This window comes from Trichechus manatus, unplaced genomic scaffold, assembly GCF_000243295.1.
Source record: "Trichechus manatus latirostris isolate Lorelei unplaced genomic scaffold, TriManLat1.0 scaffold00008, whole genome shotgun sequence".
In the NCBI taxonomy this organism is placed as follows: Eukaryota; Metazoa; Chordata; class Mammalia; order Sirenia; family Trichechidae; genus Trichechus; species Trichechus manatus.
Window position 1 is genome coordinate 13,752,701 of NW_004443944.1, and position 11,323 is coordinate 13,764,023.

Below are 11,323 nucleotides of genomic sequence, written 5' to 3' on the forward strand. Positions count from 1 at the left end.
TTTTTTTTTTTTTTTTTTGGTTCCTTTTAGTTTTTTTTTTAATGAGTAACCTGCCTCCACCCTAAAATGAAAGCTCCCTGAAGGGAAGAAGTGCATCTGCTTTGCTCACTGTTGAGTGTATAGCACAGTGTCTGACTCTAGCAGGTACTCAGATATGTCTCTGCTGGGTGCTGGGGCTGAAGAAGTGTGGTTTCTCTATGCTAACTGCCCCACCTGGGTTTAAAGGGCGAGAAGGAAGCCCATCTTTCTTCACGGGGTGGGGAAGGGGCCCAGTTCTGCAAAGTTTGTAGAGAACTTAAGGTTTTCCTGGCCATTTGTGGGTGGAGGTACAGATGGAAGAGATACCATCCCAAGCTGAATAATAATAAGGCCGCCTTCTTTGCTCCCTGTTCAAAAACACCTAGTATGTGATGCAAGCTGAACTGGAAATAAAGGTATGATGCTGCCGTGGGGCGGCTTGAGGGCCTACACTGTAACTTTCTTAACTGGACTAGTACAGCGGTTCTCAAACTTTTTGGTCTCAAGACCCTTTATACACTTAAAAATTATGGGGGACCCCAAAATATTTTGTGTGTTATGTCTATCAATATTTATTAGAATTAAAACATTTAAAACACAGGAATACACAAGCACACAGTCCCATAGTCATCAGAGTGTTGATGTCATCACATGTAGTGCCCCTTCTGGAAAACTCGATTGTGTGCTTGTGAGTTAATGAGGGATGAGAAGGGCAAATGGCATCTTAGAATTATGGAAATAGTTTTAACCTTGTGAATCCGCAGAGAGGTCTCAGGGACTTCCAGGGGTCCCTGGACCACACTTTGAGAACCATGGACTAAAAACTATATCACAACCTTGAGGGCTGTTCATTCTCAGCTTTCACCCTTCTCTCTTCAATTGGCAGGGCCTCACCCGCCCTAAGAGCGGGGGCCCTAGCTCTGTGTGGGTGATTCTTGGGTGGTTGAGTTTTATTACTGTTATCGGTACTGATTTATCAGGCCCTTTTAAAAAGGAAGTCAGTAGGTGCCAACGCACCTGCGTGGGCCCTGCATTCTTGGAGGTGTCGTCATGCCTCTCTCCCCTCCCCCGGGTGTGGTATCCCTCCTTACTTGGACTTTCCTTTCTAGAAGGAAGGGCCAGGCCAAAGTTTGCTCTGAGGCCTGCGTCACAAGTGTGCTTGGGTTGTGTAAGGGAGGAATGTGGAAAATAGTTTGAATTTGATAAAGGTGCTGTGGAGGAGGGGAACCCTTTCATTCCTAGAGCTGGTACGTCCACAAGTTTGTTCACAGGGCTGAATTCAAGCCTTTCTTGGGAAACCCAGAGAAACAGCACAGAGAAGGGTTTATATTCCTGTTTACTATGATTTGAGACTGACCCTAATCTCATTTCTGTCCATCATCCCTCCCCATCCCCAAATCCTCAAGCTAAAGCTGATCAAGACCTGTGTGTGGAATGAAAAGCTAGTCCCATGCTTGGGAGATTAATACTCAGTGGGTTAGGGAGATAAGTAAGGTGAGTGCATGATGTTATGGACTGTAAATTATAGGTTCACAAGATAGTTATCTGGGAATGGGTCATCCGAGATCATCTCACCCACACACTGTCAGGCTCCTCTGGCCCATCTCCACCCTCTGAAAGAAGTTACTGAGAGCATTTTTACCCTTCTGCTTTATCCTCCCTTTGAATACTTTCTGTCTTTAAGTTCTACAAATACCCTGTTGTTTTAGTTTGAAATCTACCTTGTGAAGCCAGAAGAGTTGTAATTTTCCATGATTAGTTTTATTAATTCACATCTTACATAATACCTTTTTCTTTCCTTCCTCTTCCAACTCTTAGAATTAAAGAGAGAGAGAGATGGTAAAAAGTCATATATCGTGTTGGTGAAATTTTTTTCAAGAAATTCCTCTTGCCAGCTCTTTTTCTCCTTGATTGCTCAAGCTCGTTTTGATGGAGTTGGTTAATAATTCTTTGAGAAAGAGTTGAAGTGTATACTTATGAATCTCAGACTACTCACCAAAGCATTTTAAGCCCTTTAGCAGAGGTGGAATTAAATCACATGATCTGTTTTCTGGTCAATAACTCGTAATACTTTACTACTTTGTGTGTGGGGTTTAGCTGGTGGTGCTCACAGCTAGGGAAACTAATGAATTATCAGGAGATAATTCCTTAGCCTTGAAGAAGCTACATGCACTTTCAGTACACCCCATCTCCATGAGAGGCAGTAGGTGCCAGGCTCTGGGCATGTGTCTTACCATTGACTTGGTTTAGCCATGAGTTTGCTTTCTGACCTTTTCCCTCGCTGGGACTCAATTTCTCCATCTGTAAAGTGCAGGCACCGGATGAGATCATCTCCACAATCCCTTCCAGCTCTTAACATTCTATGGTACCCCAGGGACAATGGAGATTGATCATTATTTCAACATTACCAGGGATGAACTGGAAAAGAGTAATCTTTCCGTCAGGGTCAAAAGACGGGCTGCAGCATTCAGCCAAAATATCTCAGTTCCTATGAGGTATTGAAGAAGATTGATGGCTAACATTTATGAGGGTCCCACCAAGTGCCAGGAACTGTGCTAAGTGCTTTTCCGTGGATTATCTCATTTAATTTTAAGTAGTGTAAAGGATGTTTATGTTTGGAGACAGGCAGATCTTAATTTTTTTTTTTTAACTAATGAATGTTAATTTGAGTCCTTGTTCCTTTCCTAGCTTGCTGGGTGACCTTGGCTTTGTTCCCTTAACTGCTCAGAGCCTCATATTCCTCCTCTATAAAAGAAGATAATGCCTACCTCATTGGATTGTTGTGGCAATCAGGTGAGAAACTGTACATGAAACTACTCTGCAGACTGTAAAATGAGATACGAGTATTCGTGGTTATTATTTAGCAAATAGTGTTGCCTACTGTCTTAGGCTGGGTTCTCTAGAGAAGCAAAACCAGTGAAGCATCTATATGTATATATACACAGAGAGAGAGAGAGAGAGAGAGAGAGAGAGATTTATCTCAAGGAAATGGCTCACGCAGTTGTAGAGGCTAGCAAGTTCCAAGTCTGCGGATCAGGTGTCAGGCTGGAGGCTTATCCTGACTCATATAGCTACAGGGGCTGACGAACCCAAGATTGGCAGGTCAGATGACAGGCTGCTGGCTCATGAGGTACGGAGACTGATGAGTCCAAGACTGGCAGGCAGGCTGATGGCTCAAGTCCCCAAAAACCAGAGATCAAATGATGATGAGCTGGATGCAGGATCCAGAGTGAGCAAAAGCCAGCGAGCTTTGCAGAACATCCATATGTATTGGTTGCAGGCCACACCCCCGACAAAACTCCCCTTACAACTGGTTGGCTGATCAAATTAGATCACATAGTGGAAGTGATTAATGGAGGATAACTACATCACAAAATAATTGCCAAACCACTGAGAATCATGGCCCAGCTAAGTTGACACACAACCTTAACCATCACACTTAACAAAGCCTTTGAAAAAAATTCTTCAAAATAAAATGGATATTTATAATAAACCATTCTACTATTTTCACACAGGCCAACATTTTAATGGATGTCTTCTCTTAGAGAGGCCGAAAGGCAGCCTAGAGTGGTCATTAAGAGCATGACTCAGCCAGATGCTTGCATTCAAGTCCTGCCTCTGCCATTTACTAGCTGTGTGAACTTGGGCAAGTTCTTGACTTCTCTGAGCCTCCATTTCCTCATCTGTCAAATGAGGATAATAAAATACTTGTCTTCATTGATGTACAAAGCACTTCAAATAGGACCCAGAAAGGGTAACGATTCCATACATGTTATTTATTATTGTCATTATTGCTGTTTAATTCTTTTTATTACCCACAGCCATAATGGTGTTGTTTGTTGCCCTCAAGTCGACTCTGTGCCGTCTTCACCATCAGTAGTATGTTCAAGTCCATTGTTGTGGCCACTGTGTAATTTGAGTGTCTTTAACCTAGGGGACTCATCTTCCAGCACTATGACATGTCAAACAATATTCTGTTGTGATTCATAGGCTTTTCATTGACTAATTCGTCAGGCCTTTCTTCCTTGTCTGTCTTAGCCTGGAAGCTCTGCCAAAACCTGTCCACCGTGGGTGAACTTGCTGGTATTTGAAATACTGGTGACATAGCTTCCAGCTTCATAGCAACATGCAAGTCACCATAGTATGACAAACTGATAGATGAGTGGTAGGCTGCCATAATAGAAGTCATTAATTTGATCAAGAATTTATAAATCCCCAACCATGTATATAACACCGTGCTTGGCACGAAGGTAAACATTAAAAAAAGGCATGGAGATACTCCTACCAGTCAGCACTTCATGTTCCACATACAGATTGATTCAGCAAACATTCCTTGAGTGCCTACCAAGGACCAGACAAGGAGATACAAAGGTCAATAGGACATAATTCTTGCCTCCAAGGAACTCAGTCTGGCTGAAAAGTCAAACCATGAAGAGACAACTACCCAGTGTCCTCTAGAGGTGGTGGGCCTAGCAGTCTAAGGGGGTGGACGTTGGAGTTGACCATGGTGGTGGTGGGGTTTCACATCCTAGCTCTACCACCAACCCACTGTAGAACTCTAGGCACATGTCTTCATCTCTGAAGCCCACTTTCTTTGGGCAAAATGAAGATGGTAATAATATCTACCTTCTTTGATTTGGAGTCCAGGTGGCGCAGTGGTTAAGAGCTCGGCTGCTAACCAAAAGGTCAACAGTTTGAATCCACTAGCCACTCCATGGAAACCCTATGGGGCAGTTCTAATCTGTCCTGTAGGGTCACTATGAGTCAGAACTGACTCAACAGCATCAGGTTTTCTTTGACTTAGTAAGTACTTGTTGAATGCCTATTATGTGCCAGGCACTACTCTAGATATTAAGGATATAGTAGTGATGAAGACATGACCAAAACCCCTGTCCCGTGGAGCTGACACTCCAGCAGGTAAAGACAGAATACAGAAATAAATTATTCAAATATATAATGTGTTAGACGATGATAAGAGCTGTGGAGAAAAATGAAGCAAGGGAGGGGCTTGGGGAGGCCTAGGTGTAGGGCAGAGGTGGAGAGGGAGGAAGAAAATGTTCAAATAGGGGCCAGGGCTGGCTCGCTGGAAAGTTGGAGATGACAAAGTGATCCATGTCTTCTCTGGGGCTCAGGGTGCCCTCCAGGTTGGGGCTCAGGGTGGGTGTGGGGATTAAATTCAATAAAGCCCGCTCCGTGCCTAGCACACAGCAAGGACCCAGAAGACACCAGCTGCTATTTTAAGCTGTTTCTCAGTGCTAAGGCCAGGGTATGAAAGAAGAGGAGTGGGAGCCTAGAAGACAGGGACTAAGTCAGCCCCGGGTGGGGTCTGGAGTGTCTCACGGGTGAAGTGACTTTGGTTGGTGCTAGGTCTGAAGAATGAGTAGGAGTTTGCTAGAGGCAGTGGGGGCGGGCCAGGAGGCATTCCAGGGAGCTTCACACGGAGGAGTGGGGGTGGGGAGAGAGCACTGTGTGTTCTGAGATTGAGTGGGGCACGAGTGTGCGGTGAGTGCTCGCTCTGGAGGTGAGGGCTGGGAAAGTAGGTGGGAGCCCAGTCAGGAAGGGCCTCAAAGGCCATGGTGCTGGGACTCTCCTAAAGGCTTAGAGCTGGGGAATGAAGAGATCAAATTTGCGTTTTAGTAATATATACTAAGGTGGCTGCCACTGGCGGCAGCAAATTAATGAATCTTGCAAGGAAGGATGTGATTAAATGCCAGAATGAGTGTTGTGTGCAATGGGATTTAGGGAGGAGGGAAGGCATCCATTCATTCATTTATTCACTCATTCATTCAGCAAGTATTTACTGGGGTCCAACTATGTGCCCGGTACGTACTAGACGCTGGTGAGTAAACTGACTCTTTGAACAGACAGTGGAAAGTGAATCAGGTGGTGGTGGTGGGGGTGTGTGTCACAAACATGGTTGCTTTATGGCCCACGCTGGCAAATGAAAGAGGGAAGTGGCAGGGTGGGGACTGCAGAGGACAGGGAGCTCCTGCCCCACGTGAGGACTCACCGCCAGTCTGCATAGCTGTGGCTGTGTGGACTGTGGGCTCCACAGTGGGCCGGTCTTCTGATTCTTTAAGAGAGCTGGACATTTTCATGTGACTTCCTTATTTTTAAATGTTGACAACTTATCAAACAGGGTGCAGTGGTTGAAAATAAATGGAGTGTGTGTGTGTGTGTGTGTGTGTGTGTGTGTGTGTATTTGTGTAAGTGTATATGTGTGTGAAGGAGCCCCGGTGGCATAGTGGTTAAGCACTCAGAGGCTAACAGAAAGGTCTTCGGTTCGAACCCACCAGCTGCTCCACAGGAGAAGGATGTAGCAGTCTGCTTCTGTAAAGATTTACAGCCTTGGAAACCCTGTGGATGCTACAGGGTCGCTATGAGTCAGCATCAACTCGATGGCAATGGTTTGTGTGTGTGTATGTATTCTACTTAGGATGGTGTTATAGACTGAATTATGTACCCTAGAAATGTGTTGTAAATCCTAACCTCTGTGCCTGTGGTTATAACCCCATTTGGGACTGAGTTGTCTTTGTTATGTTAACAAAGCAAGATTAGTGTAAGGTGTATCATGAGTTAGTCTCTTTTGAGATATAAAAGAGATTAAACAATCGAGCAGGCCAAGATAGGGGAAGAGAGATGCCAAGCCACATGAAGATTGCCCAGGAGCAGAAGCTCAAAAGAGACTAGAACCTTCCTTCAAAGCTGACAGAGAGAGAAAGCCATCCTCTAGAGCCAGCACCCTGAATTCAGACTTCTAGCCACCTAAACTGTGAGAAGATAAATTTCTGTTTGTTAAAGCCACTCACTTGTGGTATTTCTGTTATAACAGCACTAGAGAACTAAGACAGAATTTGGTACCGAGAAGTGGGACTGCCGCTCTAACAGATACCTAAGATGTGGAAGTGGTTTTGGAATTGGGTAATGGGTAGAGGCTAGAAGAGTTATTGGAAACCCTGGTGGCATAGTAGTTAAGAGCTATGGCTGCCAACCAAAAGGTCAGCAATTCAAATCCACCAGTCACTCCTTGGAAACTCTATGGGGCAGTTCTACTCTGTCCTATAGGGTCACTATGAGTCGGAATCAACTTGACAGCAATGGATTTGGTTTTTTAGAGCCCTGGTGGTATAGCAGTTAAGCACTTGGCTGCTAACCAAGAGGTTGGCAGTTCGAATCCATCAGCTGCTATGAGTTGGAATTGACTCGACAGCAATGGGTTTACCTAAATGAAATTTAAGGGATAGCGGAAGGAGCTAATTTCCAGCTTTTGGAAACCTTGATGGCGTAGTGATTAAGAGCTACGTCTGCTAACCTAAAGGTCGGCAGTTAGACTCCATCAGGTGCTCCTTGGAAACCCTATAGGGCAGTTCTACTCTGTCCGATAGGGTCACTGTGAGTTGGAATCAACTCAATGGCAACAAGTTTGGTTTGGTTTTTTTAATAGTACATAGTAAACTCTCAATAAGTTGTTGTTATAATTCATATTGTTCAAGTATTAAGAGACAGAAGGAGTGGTTAGAAAAGCAAAAACCGTCATGGACATCAACGCAGTGTCCCCATTTTAACCTTGAATTAGATGTTGCCTGAAAGTTGAGGAAGATGAGGACAGAGAGAAGGCTACAGGATTGGTTGGAAAGCTCTTTGCCTGGCACATAATAAATTCTCTCAGTGTTTACCCTGTGAACAACCAGAAACATTTATTAGGGCCTCTTTGGGAGTATAGGACAGTAGAGTAGTAGAAATAAAAGGCACATTGCAGTCCCTTGTAGAGTGGATCATGAGGAAATGAGGACCATGGCAACAAGGGGCAAGGAATACAGTGGTTGCTAGAGGCAGCCACAAATAATAATAGCTAAATATCATCGGGAAACCCTCGTGGTGTAGTGGTTAAGAGCTATGGCTGCTAACCAAAAGGTCAGCAGTTCGAATCCACCAGGCAGTCCTTGGAAACTCTGTGGGGCAGTTCTACTCTGTCCTATAGGGTTGCTATGAGTTGGAATTGACTCGACAGCAACAGGTTTGGTTTGGTGTTTTTAAATATTATCGAACATTACCAGGTACAGGTACCGTTCTAAGGGTTTTACACATACAATCTCTTCACCTCATTTCTTATATAAAGTAATCAATTCATCCCAGTTTATAGCCTTGAAAGTCTCATGTCCTGAGAAACCCCTCAGTCCTTGGCAAACCGTATTTTATCTTCACAAAAACATATGGACGTAGGTACCATTATCACCTCCACTTTCCAGATAAGGAAACTGAGGCACAGAGAAATTGGTAACTTGCCCAGGGTTACACAGGTAAGTGGCAGAGCTGGTACTCAAACTGAAGTAGGCAGAGTCCAGAGCCCCCACCCTTCTATACTGCCTTTTATAGGGTTTAAAAATGGTCTTCCTTTAAAAAGTCATTATTCTGTTGGGAGCAGAAAGCATGCCTGCGTCTTTTTTTTCTCCTGAGACAATCCTACAGGTAAAAAGTCAGTTAAGGGTTAGGTTGCAAGGCTTGTTGCCTTCTAGGAGGCCTCTAGAAACACGATGCCCTCCAGGGGATCCGCCTCACAGCCCCAGCATCTGATCAGAATTCCTCATGGGATTTTTTGAGGAGGAGGGAGAGTGGGTAACTATCGAGAGGAGTTTCCAAAATGAAAATAAATCAACAAACAACCCAACTTGCTAACGGAGATCCAGTGACTTAGGCTTATTAAGTTCAGCGTTATGGAAAGGAGAACTAAATCATTTATAGAAACTTTTTTCCTTCAGGGGATATTTAAGAACTGAACATATTAAAAAACCTCTTTAAAGGAATGCCAAGTTTATGTAAGATTATACCAGTGATAAAAGTGGCTTGAGAACAACAACAAAGCCAGCCAAGCTCGATGCCCACAGTGTTATGCTCTTGGGAAACACAAAAGACAACAAGAACAAGGTAGCAAAGAGCATAGAAGTCTGGTGGTCGGGAGCACAGCTGAGGAGCCTGGTTCAAATCCTAGCCCCGCTGTCTCTCAGCCTGGTGAGCTTGGACAGAGACCTCACCTCTCTGACCTTCATCTTTTAAATGAGACACTTGAGAGTAACTGCTTCAGAGAGTTATGTTAAGAATTTCACCAAATTACAAATACCTCACTCAACACTGTTTCTGGCACATGCTAAGTGTTGAATCAATGGTGTCTGTTATTAGTATAGGTCCCTGGGTGGCGCAAATGGTTTGTGCTCAACTGTTTACCAAAAGGTTGGTGGTTTGAACCCATTCAATGGCTCCTTGGAAGAAAGCCCTGATGATGTGCTTCTGTAAAGATTACAGCCAAGAAAACTCTACGGAGCAGTTCTACTTTGTAACACATGGGGTTGTCACAAATCGGAATCAACTCAATGGCAACAGGGTTATTAGTATCAGAGTCCCTGGGTGGTGTAAAGGGTTAACGTGCTCGGCTGCTAACTGAAAGGTTGGCAGTCCAAGCCCACCCAGAGGTGCCTCTGAAGAAAGACCTGGCCATCGGAACCCTTTGGAGCCTAGTTCTACTCTGACGCACGTGGGTTATTGCCATGAGTGGGACTCAACTCAATGGCAGCTGGTTGTTTTGGTTTTGGTTATCTGTCAGGAGGCAGTCGGTGGAGGAGAGCGTCAACTACAGTCTTAGGTACCACTGATTTAGACAGCCTCAGCTGTTTATACAAATATATGCTGCACCCCTTTTGTTTTCTACTGGGGTCTATGATTGGAAAGAGCCCCAGCTAGTGTTTGTTGAGTTCTCACTCTGTCAGGCCTGAGCTAAATGTTCTACGTGCATCCTGACATTTAACCTTCCCATCAACCTAGTTAACTATTATTCCATTTTACAGATGTGGAGACTGAGGCTTAAGAGGGGAGGATAAAGAGTCTTGGCTAAAGATTTACACAGAGAGGAAGAGGTATAGCCTGGGACTAGGACCCAAGTCTATCCTAACTCTCCTTTTTGTTGCACAACTTTGCTGGGAAACTTAAAAAACAAAACAACAACAACAGATGTCATTTTTCTAATTCCAGGTCTTTCTAAGCATATTTGTTTCTGGAAAGTGCCAGTGGGAACTTTCAAAACAGAGCAAGATGTGTCTGGCAGCCTTCTTGACTGGGGAGTTTTTGCTTATGTTCAGAGGCAAAACCTTCAGGCTGAAGATGTTTCTCACACAGTTGAAGATCTTCAAAGCAGGCTTGAGGAGCCTATGCCCTAAGGCTGAATCCTGCTGCTCCTTGATTTCATCACCCTGAGGTACAATGTGTCCAAAAGCCTCCACTTAAAACTAAAAACCCATTGCAGTTGACTGGATTCTGACCCATAGCAACCCTGTAGGACAGAGTAGAAGTGCCCCACAGGATTTCCCAAAGCTATAATCTTTATGGAAGCAGACTGCTGCATCTTTCTCTCCAGGAGCAGCTGGTGGGTTCGAACCGTCTACCTTTCAATTAGTAGTGGAGTGCTTAACCACTGCGACGCCAGGGCTCCTTTTCCACTTACAACAGGGGCCTTAAAATAGGATCTTTGCACATATGCCCTGTGTTTCCTGCTACTCAGAGGATGGTCCAAGAAGACTGTTTAGCTTAGTCCTCTAACCTCGTCTGATTTTTTTAAAAATTGTGAGCAGTGAATGTTGCTTTTTTATTTGTATGTAGCCCTCGCTAGTACTTTTTCCTCTGCTGATCAGTTCTATGACTTGGGAAAAAAAGGTTTCTCCAGCTCCATCTTTAAAATTCCGACAGTGAGGGTTTAATGATGTTCATACTGAGTCTAACCATGAACTTGAAGTCCTAAGCTCTCACCCTTTGAACCGTCACCTAAATGATAACCCTAGATTCAACGGGTTTTTTTCTTCCTGTGGCTAGCTCTCACTCGTCCACACAGTCATTTATTCAGTGATTTATTTATTCACAGCAGAGATTATGGAATGCCTGTAGCAGGGCCAGACCATTCTCTCTGTTGCCAGGTGAAAGCCCCAGGTTCTGCTCGGCACGGCTCGTCTCAGCCAAAAAATGAGAGACCGAGGTGGGAGAATGGAAAGGTGCCTTTATTTCATTGGGCAAGAAAAGGAACAGTTGGGGCTGCTGCTGCCAAGACTACTCAGCAAGAGCGAGGGGAAGGTTACTTGTAAGGGGTTTACAAGTAGGAAGTTCATACAAGTTACATCAGCAACATTCCTAATCATACTACACAGGTGCAGTGGGGTTTACATGTAACTTCATGCATCGCATGTTCAGAAAACGGCAGTTAAACTCCACCCAGAGGCAGGGAAGTTAATATGTTTGAGATATTTAATGAGCTAAAAGGTTATCC